The 9,929-nt window shown below is 32.5% G+C and overlaps 2 long non-coding RNA genes across 3 annotated transcripts in view; one reads left to right on the plus strand and one right to left on the minus strand.

The window, feature by feature from the left end:
• Nucleotides 1–9,929, plus strand: part of LOC128250464 (uncharacterized) — a 495,659-nt gene that overhangs the window by 52,777 nt on the left and 432,953 nt on the right. The window lies entirely within an intron of this gene.
• The window catches only part of LOC128250467 (uncharacterized), a 79,964-nt gene continuing 71,570 nt past the window's right edge, over nucleotides 1,536–9,929 (minus strand). For both annotated transcript variants that reach the window (XR_008266483.1, XR_008266482.1), the window contains 2 exons: nucleotides 3,215–3,406; nucleotides 1,536–2,553 (listed from right to left, as the gene is read on the minus strand). This is a non-coding gene — a long non-coding RNA (uncharacterized LOC128250467). The remainder of the gene's footprint in view (nucleotides 2,554–3,214; nucleotides 3,407–9,929) is intronic.

A 9,929-nucleotide genomic window follows, 5' to 3' on the forward strand; every position in this document is an offset into this window, starting at 1 on the left:
TTATGGGTTTTTCCACGTGTAACCTTTCCTTTTTCGAAGCGCCTCCCCCTTTGGGAGTTCTACTTATTTATTTATCTATTTATTTATTATATCTTTCTCCGTTTTCTTCCTCTGTTTAGACGAACTTTCCTACCTTTTCGGACAAAACCTTTTGTAACCTTCGTCCTGTCTTTGTCCTTATATGTTTTTAATTGATATTAGCCCTTGTGGCCAATAAAACGAATTAATTATTATTATTATTATTATTATTATTATTACTACTACTACTACTACTACCATCATTATCATCTTCTTTCAACTCTGTTGCCATTTCTTGCTTAGTGTCTTCCTGAAACCTAGGGCAAAGAAACTCATTGGTAGGCCATTAAAATAAACCCACCAGTTTGTTCATTTACAAAGTCATGTGATAGAGAAAAAAGGGAAGAAAAACAGAAAAAGGAAAAATGAAAAAAATGTAAACAAATAAAATAAAGGGGAGGAAAATGGTTAAGACAATATTATTATTATTATCATAGACGTCACACAGTATCCAATATCGTGATGTTGTTGATTGAAGATATTGTGTCTACTGGGGGTTTGTACTGTTTGTCAAGTCACAGCACGGATCTCAGACAGACAGTACTTTATGCAAAATGCATGCAGTTCCAAGTAGTGCTAGTTTTTGTAATACACTTAGATTGTAGGGGATTTCTAAGGTTTTCAGATGTTTTTTCTGATTGGGTGGTATTGAACCCAATGCTCCGATGGCTATTATTATTATTATTGAAGTGGTGAGCTAGCAGAATTGTTAGCATTTTGAACAAAATGCTTAGCAGCGATTCTGTCTCTTTACATTCTGAATACAAAATCCTGTTGAAATCAACTTTACTTTTCATCCTTTCAAGTGTTGATGTAATAAAAATACCACTCAAATTACAAGGGTCAATGTAATCAACTTACCCAGCTTCCTCTAAAATTATTGACCATGTGAAAAAATTTGAAGCAATTTTTACAATAATATATTTTTTTAGTAATCTTTCAATTATTTGAAGTAGGTATGTGTGATTTAGCTAAAATAGATACATCTGAAGTGTTGAATATTTGTACTGATTTGCTTCTTTTACAATAAACTTTGTTAAGCATACCCCAAATGATATGCTGGCAGTACAATGATATGCTGACAGCATAGGAGACAATTTCCTGTTTGTTATTTTGTGGTATCCAGTTCTTATGACTCATGGTTTTGAATTGAATCCCGTTAGGTTTGACTTTGTTTTTCATCCTTCAGAGATCAATGAATTAAAAGCCAGCAACAAACTAAACTAAAAATGGTAAAAGAAAATTTATTTTTCTGACATAATGATGTAAAAGAATTGTTTGAAAAATGCTTTTTTTTTTGTTTTTTTATTAACTTTTAAAAATACATTTGTTTTACTTGATATTTAAATGGTCTGAAATTATTTAATGTTATTAACACTACAATTCTATTTCTTTTATAACACGTAACAATAATAATAATAATAATAATAATAATAATAATAATAATAAAAAGCTGAAGCAAAATGTTGTTTGTGTTATTATGTTATGAAAATGGCTTAAAGTCAGATATTTCTGATTCACTCACTAAATTAAGAATTCTAAAATTAAATAGAGAACTCCAGCAAGGAGAAAGGAGGGGCTGCTAAACACTGATAGCATATTGTTAACAGTTTGTAGACTTCCTGGCTTTTATATAGGAATGCTCTTAATAAGTGCCACTCATACATGCAGGAATACTTTCTCCCCCTCCTACTTTCTGCAAGTCATCTCTTTCACTCTCCCTGTCTCTTTCCCACTTACACCTCCCTCTTACTACTCACATCTGTCTCCTCCTCTTTCTCTTTCTCTCAACTGTACTAAGCTGGAAACCAACAAAAAAAAAATAGTTAATTGGTGTTTAGTGATCAGTGTTGTTGACTAAATATTTTTTTTTATTAGGACAATTAAAACAGCTGTGGAGACTCAAAGGTCATGTTTGTCATTATTTTCTGAAGTTTTGTTAATCTATTTCCCTGAAAGAAGAAATATAGAAGAGCATTTATTTATTTATTTTTTTTATTATTCAAAATATCTTTCTAGCTAACCATTAATCATTGAATATCAGTTTACCACTACTATCAGCTATGGGGAGCATATTTTCCATTTTTATTTTAATCAAACATTTATGTTTTTCAGGTGAAGCATTGAATGTGTTATTTTTAATCCCCCCTAAGTAGTCATACAATATCTTAGATTTATGAGAGGGTAAAAACAAAACAAAAAAAAAACAAAGAAAAATTAATAAAAAGAAATACAAGGACAAAAATAAATAAATGAAAAGGAAATTGCATTTCAGCAGCCTGACTTAAATTAATCATTCTGTAGAAGTGTTTAGTTTGACCCAAATTACTGAGTATATATACCCAATATAATTCAGTTTTCACATTCCTTACAGTTTCAACATATTTTTTTTACTGTCTATATTAATGCTTTTCAAAGCCAGTTTAAAAGGTAATTTTTTTGGCTATAACAGTATTCAGCTTTTATTCTGTATATCTAGAAAAAGAAAAGAAAAAACATGTTAACATTTATGTAGTAATTCTAATTTAGGGAACTAAAGTTATATCTATTCTGATTTGATCTCAAAGAAACTGAGTGACAAAAGAATTGGATCATTAGAATTTTATGTTGTTGCAAGCCACTAATTTTCTTCTACCTGTTATGCAGAATGATTGATAATTTGAACTGGTTATTAGCTAGTCTCATAAATAGCATCATAGCTGCAATCAAATGAGCTCATTAGGAATTTCATGTTAATTAGAATTTAATCCCTATTTTTTATGCTAAGAAAATGACTTTTCCAAAATTTCTTTTTATTCAAAAAATAACACAATATCAATATAGATATCTACTTGCTTTGTAACGGCAAAATTATTTTTTGAAAAAGAAATAAATTTACACAAGTTTAAAAAATATAGTAAAAAATTATAGGCAACCTGCTAAATATATATAAATATAAAATTATTTGGGATAAGTCCAGGAGTCTTACATAAATGTTTGTTTTGTTAAGTCAAAGAACATTGTTACATACTGATATTGTTGCTAACTTATTAAAATCAAATTCATTTAAAAATAAGATATTTTTTACAAAATATTCCTTGTTAAGGTTAATAATTTTACTTGTAGCTTTAATAAAAATAGTATATTTTGCACCTACAAAAATTATGCTGGTGAGAGGATTAGAACTTCTGACCCTTCAATTGACAGCCTATTAACCAATTAGCACAATCATCCACATTTTCACATGCTTTAGAATAAACCCTTCTTTCTTTCTTTTGATGTAAAATGAGTCCTCTACAGAGTTGTTATATTCATAAAGTGAAGGGAATTATGTGTACTGCCATCACCTCTGAAAATAAAATAAACACACAAATTGAAAAGTATCTATTAGAAAAAAAATTAGTCATTCTCCATGTAAGGTGGTGGTGTTAGCAGCTCAAAGTAGAAATCTGTTTTGTAGTATCAAGTTACATTTACTTAAATTACAATGACGTTCATATTTTTTTTTATTTCCTTATTCTCTTGGGTTCAATAAAGTTTAAGAAAGATGCTAGTTTAAATTGATTATATATTCTTCTGTTATAAAATTGACCTTTAACCTAGTCAAAAGAAATTAATACATCCACTTTTTTCATTTATTAGGTATAGGCATGCTTGTGTACTTAAGACATTCGCTTTTCAAATTTTGTGGTTACAAGTTCAATCCCACTGTATGGTACCTTGAGCAAGTGTTTAGCTCTGGTGAGAGGAAGCTGGTTGGTGAAAAGCTGGAAGAAGCCCCCAAAGCCACAAACATTTTGCACTTTTTCACTGACCCCACTCTTAGGGGTTTCCATTTTGTGTGACAATTTCTCTCTTTCTCTCTATTTTTCTTATAGAAATAAACTTTTATTGGAATATATAACCAGCATGTATATGATATATAATACAAAACCACATTAAAAATACAAATTCAAAACCAGGAGAGAAAAAAAAGGGTAAGGGGCAAAGAAAGAAAACTGTCTTTTCTTCTTCCTTACCTCTTAATCATCTCTACCCTTTTTTTCTTTATTTCTTATCTTTCTCTCTATTATTTGGTCTCCTATCTGCCCTCGCTTTTGTTCTTTTTGCTTATCTTTCTGTTTCTTACTTCATTTATCATGTCACCTAATAACTGTCTACCTTTCCTTTTTCTCTTTTCACACAACTTTCATAAGATCTGTTTATCTAGCTTTCTAACTACTCCCTTTTTTTGTTCTTTTGTCTATTGCCATTCTTTCTTCTCTCTGTATGGCCCTTCCTTCTCTTTCACTCTTTGTCTATTAACCTTTCTCTTCCTACCCAAAAGGGTATCTATCCTGTGATCATCCTGTGATCATCCTTTTAGGCTTACTCTTTTACTCTTTTACTTGTTTCAGTCATTTGACTGTGGCCATGCTGGAGCACCGCCTTTTAGTCGAGCAAGTCGACCCCAGGACTTATTCTTTGGAAGCCTAGTACTTATTCTATCGGTCTCTTTTTGCCGAACCGCTAAGTTACAGGGACGTAAACACACCAGCATCGGTTGTCAAGCGATGGTGGGGGGACAAATACAGACACACAAACACACACACACACACACACACACATATATACGATGGGCTTCTTCCAGTTTCCGTCTACCAAATCCACTCACAAGGCTTTGGTCGGCCTGAGGCTATAGTAGAAGACACTTGCCCAAGGTGCCACGCAGTGGGACTGAACCCGGAACCATGTGGTTGGTAAGCAAGCTACTTACCACACAGCCACTCCTGCGCCTGGTAATTTTTTTTCTAGTTCATGTCTAAGACTTCAATTTAGTTTTAGCTCATGGTTTTCCTGCAATTTATCTTTTGTACATATATCATTGGTTCTCAACCAGAGTTTAGTGGTCCATTTAAGATTTTGTAGTTAACATTTTTTATACAATTTCTAACAATATTTAATTATAAAAGTATGATACAATTTTTTAAATATGAAATGGCTATGAAGGTCCACTGGAATCAAAGGGGTGCATAGGTAAAAAATGGTTGATATACATATATTAACATAAATATATACAAGGGGGTGCTGAAAAGTTCCTGGCTTTGGTTAATAGAAAACACAGGAAGATCACTTAATCATGGTGTTATCCAACATATTCCTTCACCCACTTTTTGCAGCAGTCTTTCTGTTTTTCTAAGCCCTATAAAAGAACTTGGAAGGTTAGTCTTCTACCCAGGCCTTTCGCGATACCTTTAAAGCCAGGAACTTTTCAGCACCCACTCATATATTTCAAGTTTGTAAAGACCTCATTCTTTTCTATTAATACTACTTTCTCATGTCTTACTTCTATCATATAGCCAAAAGGCCGATGTATACAAATACTCATTTGTTATATTTTTTTCACTACTGTCCTTGCTTTTTTGTTTTTTATATTTTCTTGTTCATTCCATAACTTATCCTTTTTTACCTTTCGGTCCAGAGACCCTGTTTTTTTGTACTTGTCATATTCTATCATTCGTGTTTGCTCATTTATGTCTCATCAACCTTTTGCTGTTGACACTGTCAAATTGAACAAATATTATTGGGAAAACATTGAAAGTGTGATGATTTTTGGTTGATAATTGATGAGGGGTGAGCATGTTCTCATCTTTTGCGTCTTTTTTTTGCCTGTTTTCTGTATGTTCCCCTCGTCGTTCTCCTGTGCTGTTTATGTGTGTGTGTGTGTGTGTGTATGTGTGTGTATATCTGTGATTGCTACAATCTACAATGAACTACAACTACTACAAATGAGTCACTATAAACTGTGACATTGATGTTTGTGGGTGGGATATAATCAGTAATAGTTCTTGTCATTTCTTATCAAGAAATGATCCACCAATTCTGTGCACTCAGATTCTTTTGGAAGTAAAGAATCCCTTGTGAAACAGGTAAGGGTTGGTGACAGGAAGGGCATCCAGCTGTATAAATCTTGTCTTATTACCCATGCTAGCATGTAAGAACTGATATTGAATAAATGAACAACTTTTAACTTGCAAACTAAAAAATAAATTATTGACTTGGAAATAATTGATATTATCATTTGTTTTATATATTGTTTTTAATGCCTGTTTTTTTTTTTCCATTCAAGTATAGATAGAGGGATGTATCATTATTTAACAACCTGATCCTCTTCTTGTTGCTAACTCTTACCTCTTTTTTCAAGTAAAAGATCTCAAAGGCACAAAGCCAGCAGACAATATGTTGATAGGAAAAAATGACAACAGCATCATTATTTGTAACTCAGGATATCCAGAAGATATGTAAACATGCATGCACATGACAGGCTTTTTTCAGATTCTATGTACCAAGTCCACTCACAAGGCTTTGGTTGGCCTGAGGCTATAGAGTACCATGTTTGCACCTAGTATATTTTTGATATTTTTTGATTGACTCGAGTCATTTAAAAATTTTCTTTTTCTTTTTTTTTATACCTTCCATGAGATAAACAAGGTGGGTTGAAGTTCCGTTTCATTTACTTCTAGTCATTGTATGTTCTAGGAATACTTTACTCAACAAAATCATTAACATATTTAGAAGTAATGTTTTTTTTTTCTAGTTACTGAGTGCTTTTACTCTTACTCTTTTACTTGTTTCAGTCATTTGACTGTGGCCATGTTGGAGCACTGCCTTTAGTCGAGCAAATTGACCCCAGGACTTATTCTTTTGTAAGCCTAGTACTTATTCTATCAGTCTCTTTTGCTGAACCGCTAAGTTACGGGGATGTAAACACACCAGCATCGGTTGTCAAGCAATGTTGGGGGGACAAACACACACACAAACACATACGCGCACACACACACACACACACACACACATATATACAATGGGCTTCTTTCAGTTTCCGTCTACCAAATCCACTCACAAGGCTTTGGTCGGCCCGAGGCTATAGTACAAGACACTTGCCCAAGGTGCCACGCATTGGGACTGAACCTAGAACCATGTTGCTGGTAAGCAAGCTACTTACCACACAGCCACTCCTACGTTTTTGTTTTAATAATATTAAAAAACTAAGCAATACTGGCACTCCATCTGTTACGATGAAGAAGGTTCCAGTAGATCCAATTAATGGAACAGCCTGCTCATGAAATTAACATGCAAGTGGTTGAGTACTCCACAGACATACATACCCTTAACATAGTTCTCAAGGAGGTTCTGTGTGACATAGAATGTGACAAGGCTGGCCCCTCTGAAACGTAGGAACAACTCATTTTTACCAGCTGAGTGAACTGGAACAATATGAAATGAAGAGTCTTGCTCAAGGCTACAATACATTACCAGGAATTGAACTCACAACCTTATGATCTTGAGCCGAATACCCTATTTATTGTCTTGGAGGAAGCAATAGTAAGCCATTCCAGTGTAAGCTTATTTGGATCATAGTAAGATGATGTCTTCTGTGGTATTCCAATGTTCTAAGACATTATTCATTTGCAAAACTATCACTTGCACACATATTCATCATCAATTTGATCTGCTTCTAAAGTTTTCCTTTTCTAGTTGTTGTTCTGCATTTTATTTTTAAAACGTTATTTGAAATAAAATTTTATATATATGTATATAAATATATACACAAGATTTTTTTTTGCCAGTTGAAATTTCAGTCAAGAATTTTTGATCATATGTGTTACATGCTTGCAACATGAAATGAAGGCAATTAATTTAACATTAAATATCTATTGTCTAAAATGCAAAACATTTGATATCTCTTTAAGCGCATCCAATATTGTTAATGTGAATTCCTTTTCTTTTTGATAAAAATCCTAAACAGCATGAATGATTGATTTGTAAAAGAATTCTCTTTTTACTTCCCAGTTAGTTTTTCCTGAAAAATATTAAATACTGAACAATTTATTTTTTAAATGAAATTCTTCAAAAGTAATTATAAATGTACCTCTTTAACATATATCTTAAGTGAATATTTAAATCTAAATCTTTAATATGTGCAGCTAACTTGAGTAGTTAATCTTTCATTTGAATTATTGCAAATTAGTAATTAGAACATCTACACAAAGAAGAAATTTGAAAAGAATCAAGTTCTAGAAGAAAAATTACAAAAAGTGTATAGTGCTTTGTGTTACACATAGAACAGCAGGAAAAGGGGTGAGTGCACTGAAAACGGATAGTTAAGAATTTTGAAGATGCCAAAAAATCACTACTGTAGCAAGAGAAGAAATGAAGAAAATACAACACAATGTCAAGGCTGTAGCAAGGGGTTGAAGATATAAGCTTATTTATCAAGCAGACAAATTTTCCTTGGGCAGTGTTTGGAGCATTATTTCCCTATAAGTTTTCTGTGAAAAACAGTGATAGATAGGCTAATTATATGTAAATGCACCTTTTTAGGGCATTTTGTATTTAATTTTACATTCATGATTATATTATACATGCTCAAGATACTCAAAACCCAGGTATTTTTAGGTAGCAAGGAGCCCCCATATTGGTAAAATGACATCAGTAGAGAGTTGTGAAGGAATATCGTCTAAACAAAGTCTTTAAGATATTCTTTTCTTGCAGCTAAGGGATCGAGGACTGTCAAAACTTTCAAGAACAGTTTTTTTTTTTTCTGTTTATTTAACCTTTTATATAATTGAGCATTATGAAAGAGAAAGAAAAGGATTCATAAAAGACTCCTAACAATTCTTATGTTGGTCATTCCTGCAACTTGGAATGTATTTCAAGAACACTGCAAGTGTACAAAGGTTGAGAAATATTGGTCTAGAACATGGATATAATAATGGTTGTACTCTCTCAGTTGATTACACAAAGATTATTATAAAAGTGAACCTATTGCAAATTACAGTTGAGAGAGAGATAGAGAAAAGCAGTGTCAGAAAAATATCTAAGATTGATTGAGAGTTGACCAAGTCACAAGAGTAACATGACTTTTCTTCTTCCATGGATAATTTCTGTGACATTCTGACACCATAGAAACTGTCCAGTATCTTAGCTTATGATATAGTACCATTATTTAAATCCAGAAAAATAGTAGCTTTCTTGCTATTTTCCTATTATTCACAGACATACTAATGATCCTTTTCATACTTATTTTATGAGGAAACCCATCCTGTACTTATTCAAGTAGTATTCTAGTTAGTACTTCGCTTTCTGCTAAAATTCAACCCCATAAAAACTACTTGTTTTGTAATTTAGATCTAAAGGCTTGTATATTTTTCTTGATTGTGTGCACTTCAAATCTCATCCATATTTCTCCATAATTTCTCCTACCATTCCATACAACTACTGTGTCAAACACATCCACTTAATGAAAATATGATCTAATCATGAAACATCATATCAGAAGTGCTGACAAATTTTGATGGTGGGTTCTCACTTCATCTCTGATACCGTTTATCTCTTCATAATTAATCTAGTGTACCAAATAGACTAAGCAAATGCCTATCTTGCTCCTATCATACATTCCATTTTACTTTGTGTTTACTTTGTGATTTTTTTTAATGTCATAACTGAAACAGATTTTCTTTTTTACTTATTCAAGTGCTCAACTTGGGAAGTAGAACAGTGTGATCTGATGCCATCCAATTTAACATGACTTATGGATTAAGAACTTGTTTCTGCATTGGAAGGCTAATTGGTTTCCAATTAGAGCATTGCTTTTTCATCTAATAATTTTAGATATTCTTAATACTCAGCACAGATCATTTTATGGTTTTTTTAAGTCTCTTAAATACTTTTCTCACTAATTATAAAGTTATTCTTCTTTCCCCTCTGTTTTCCCCCTGGCAAATCTTGTGTTATGTGTTCCGTTCTTCCATAAATAAGGTGCAAATATGATGTATGATCTCTCTCTCTCTCTCTCTCTCTCTCTCTCTCTCTCTCTCTCTCTCTCCATA

This window comes from Octopus bimaculoides, chromosome 2, assembly GCF_001194135.2.
Source record: "Octopus bimaculoides isolate UCB-OBI-ISO-001 chromosome 2, ASM119413v2, whole genome shotgun sequence".
Taxonomy (NCBI): Eukaryota; Metazoa; Mollusca; class Cephalopoda; order Octopoda; family Octopodidae; genus Octopus; species Octopus bimaculoides.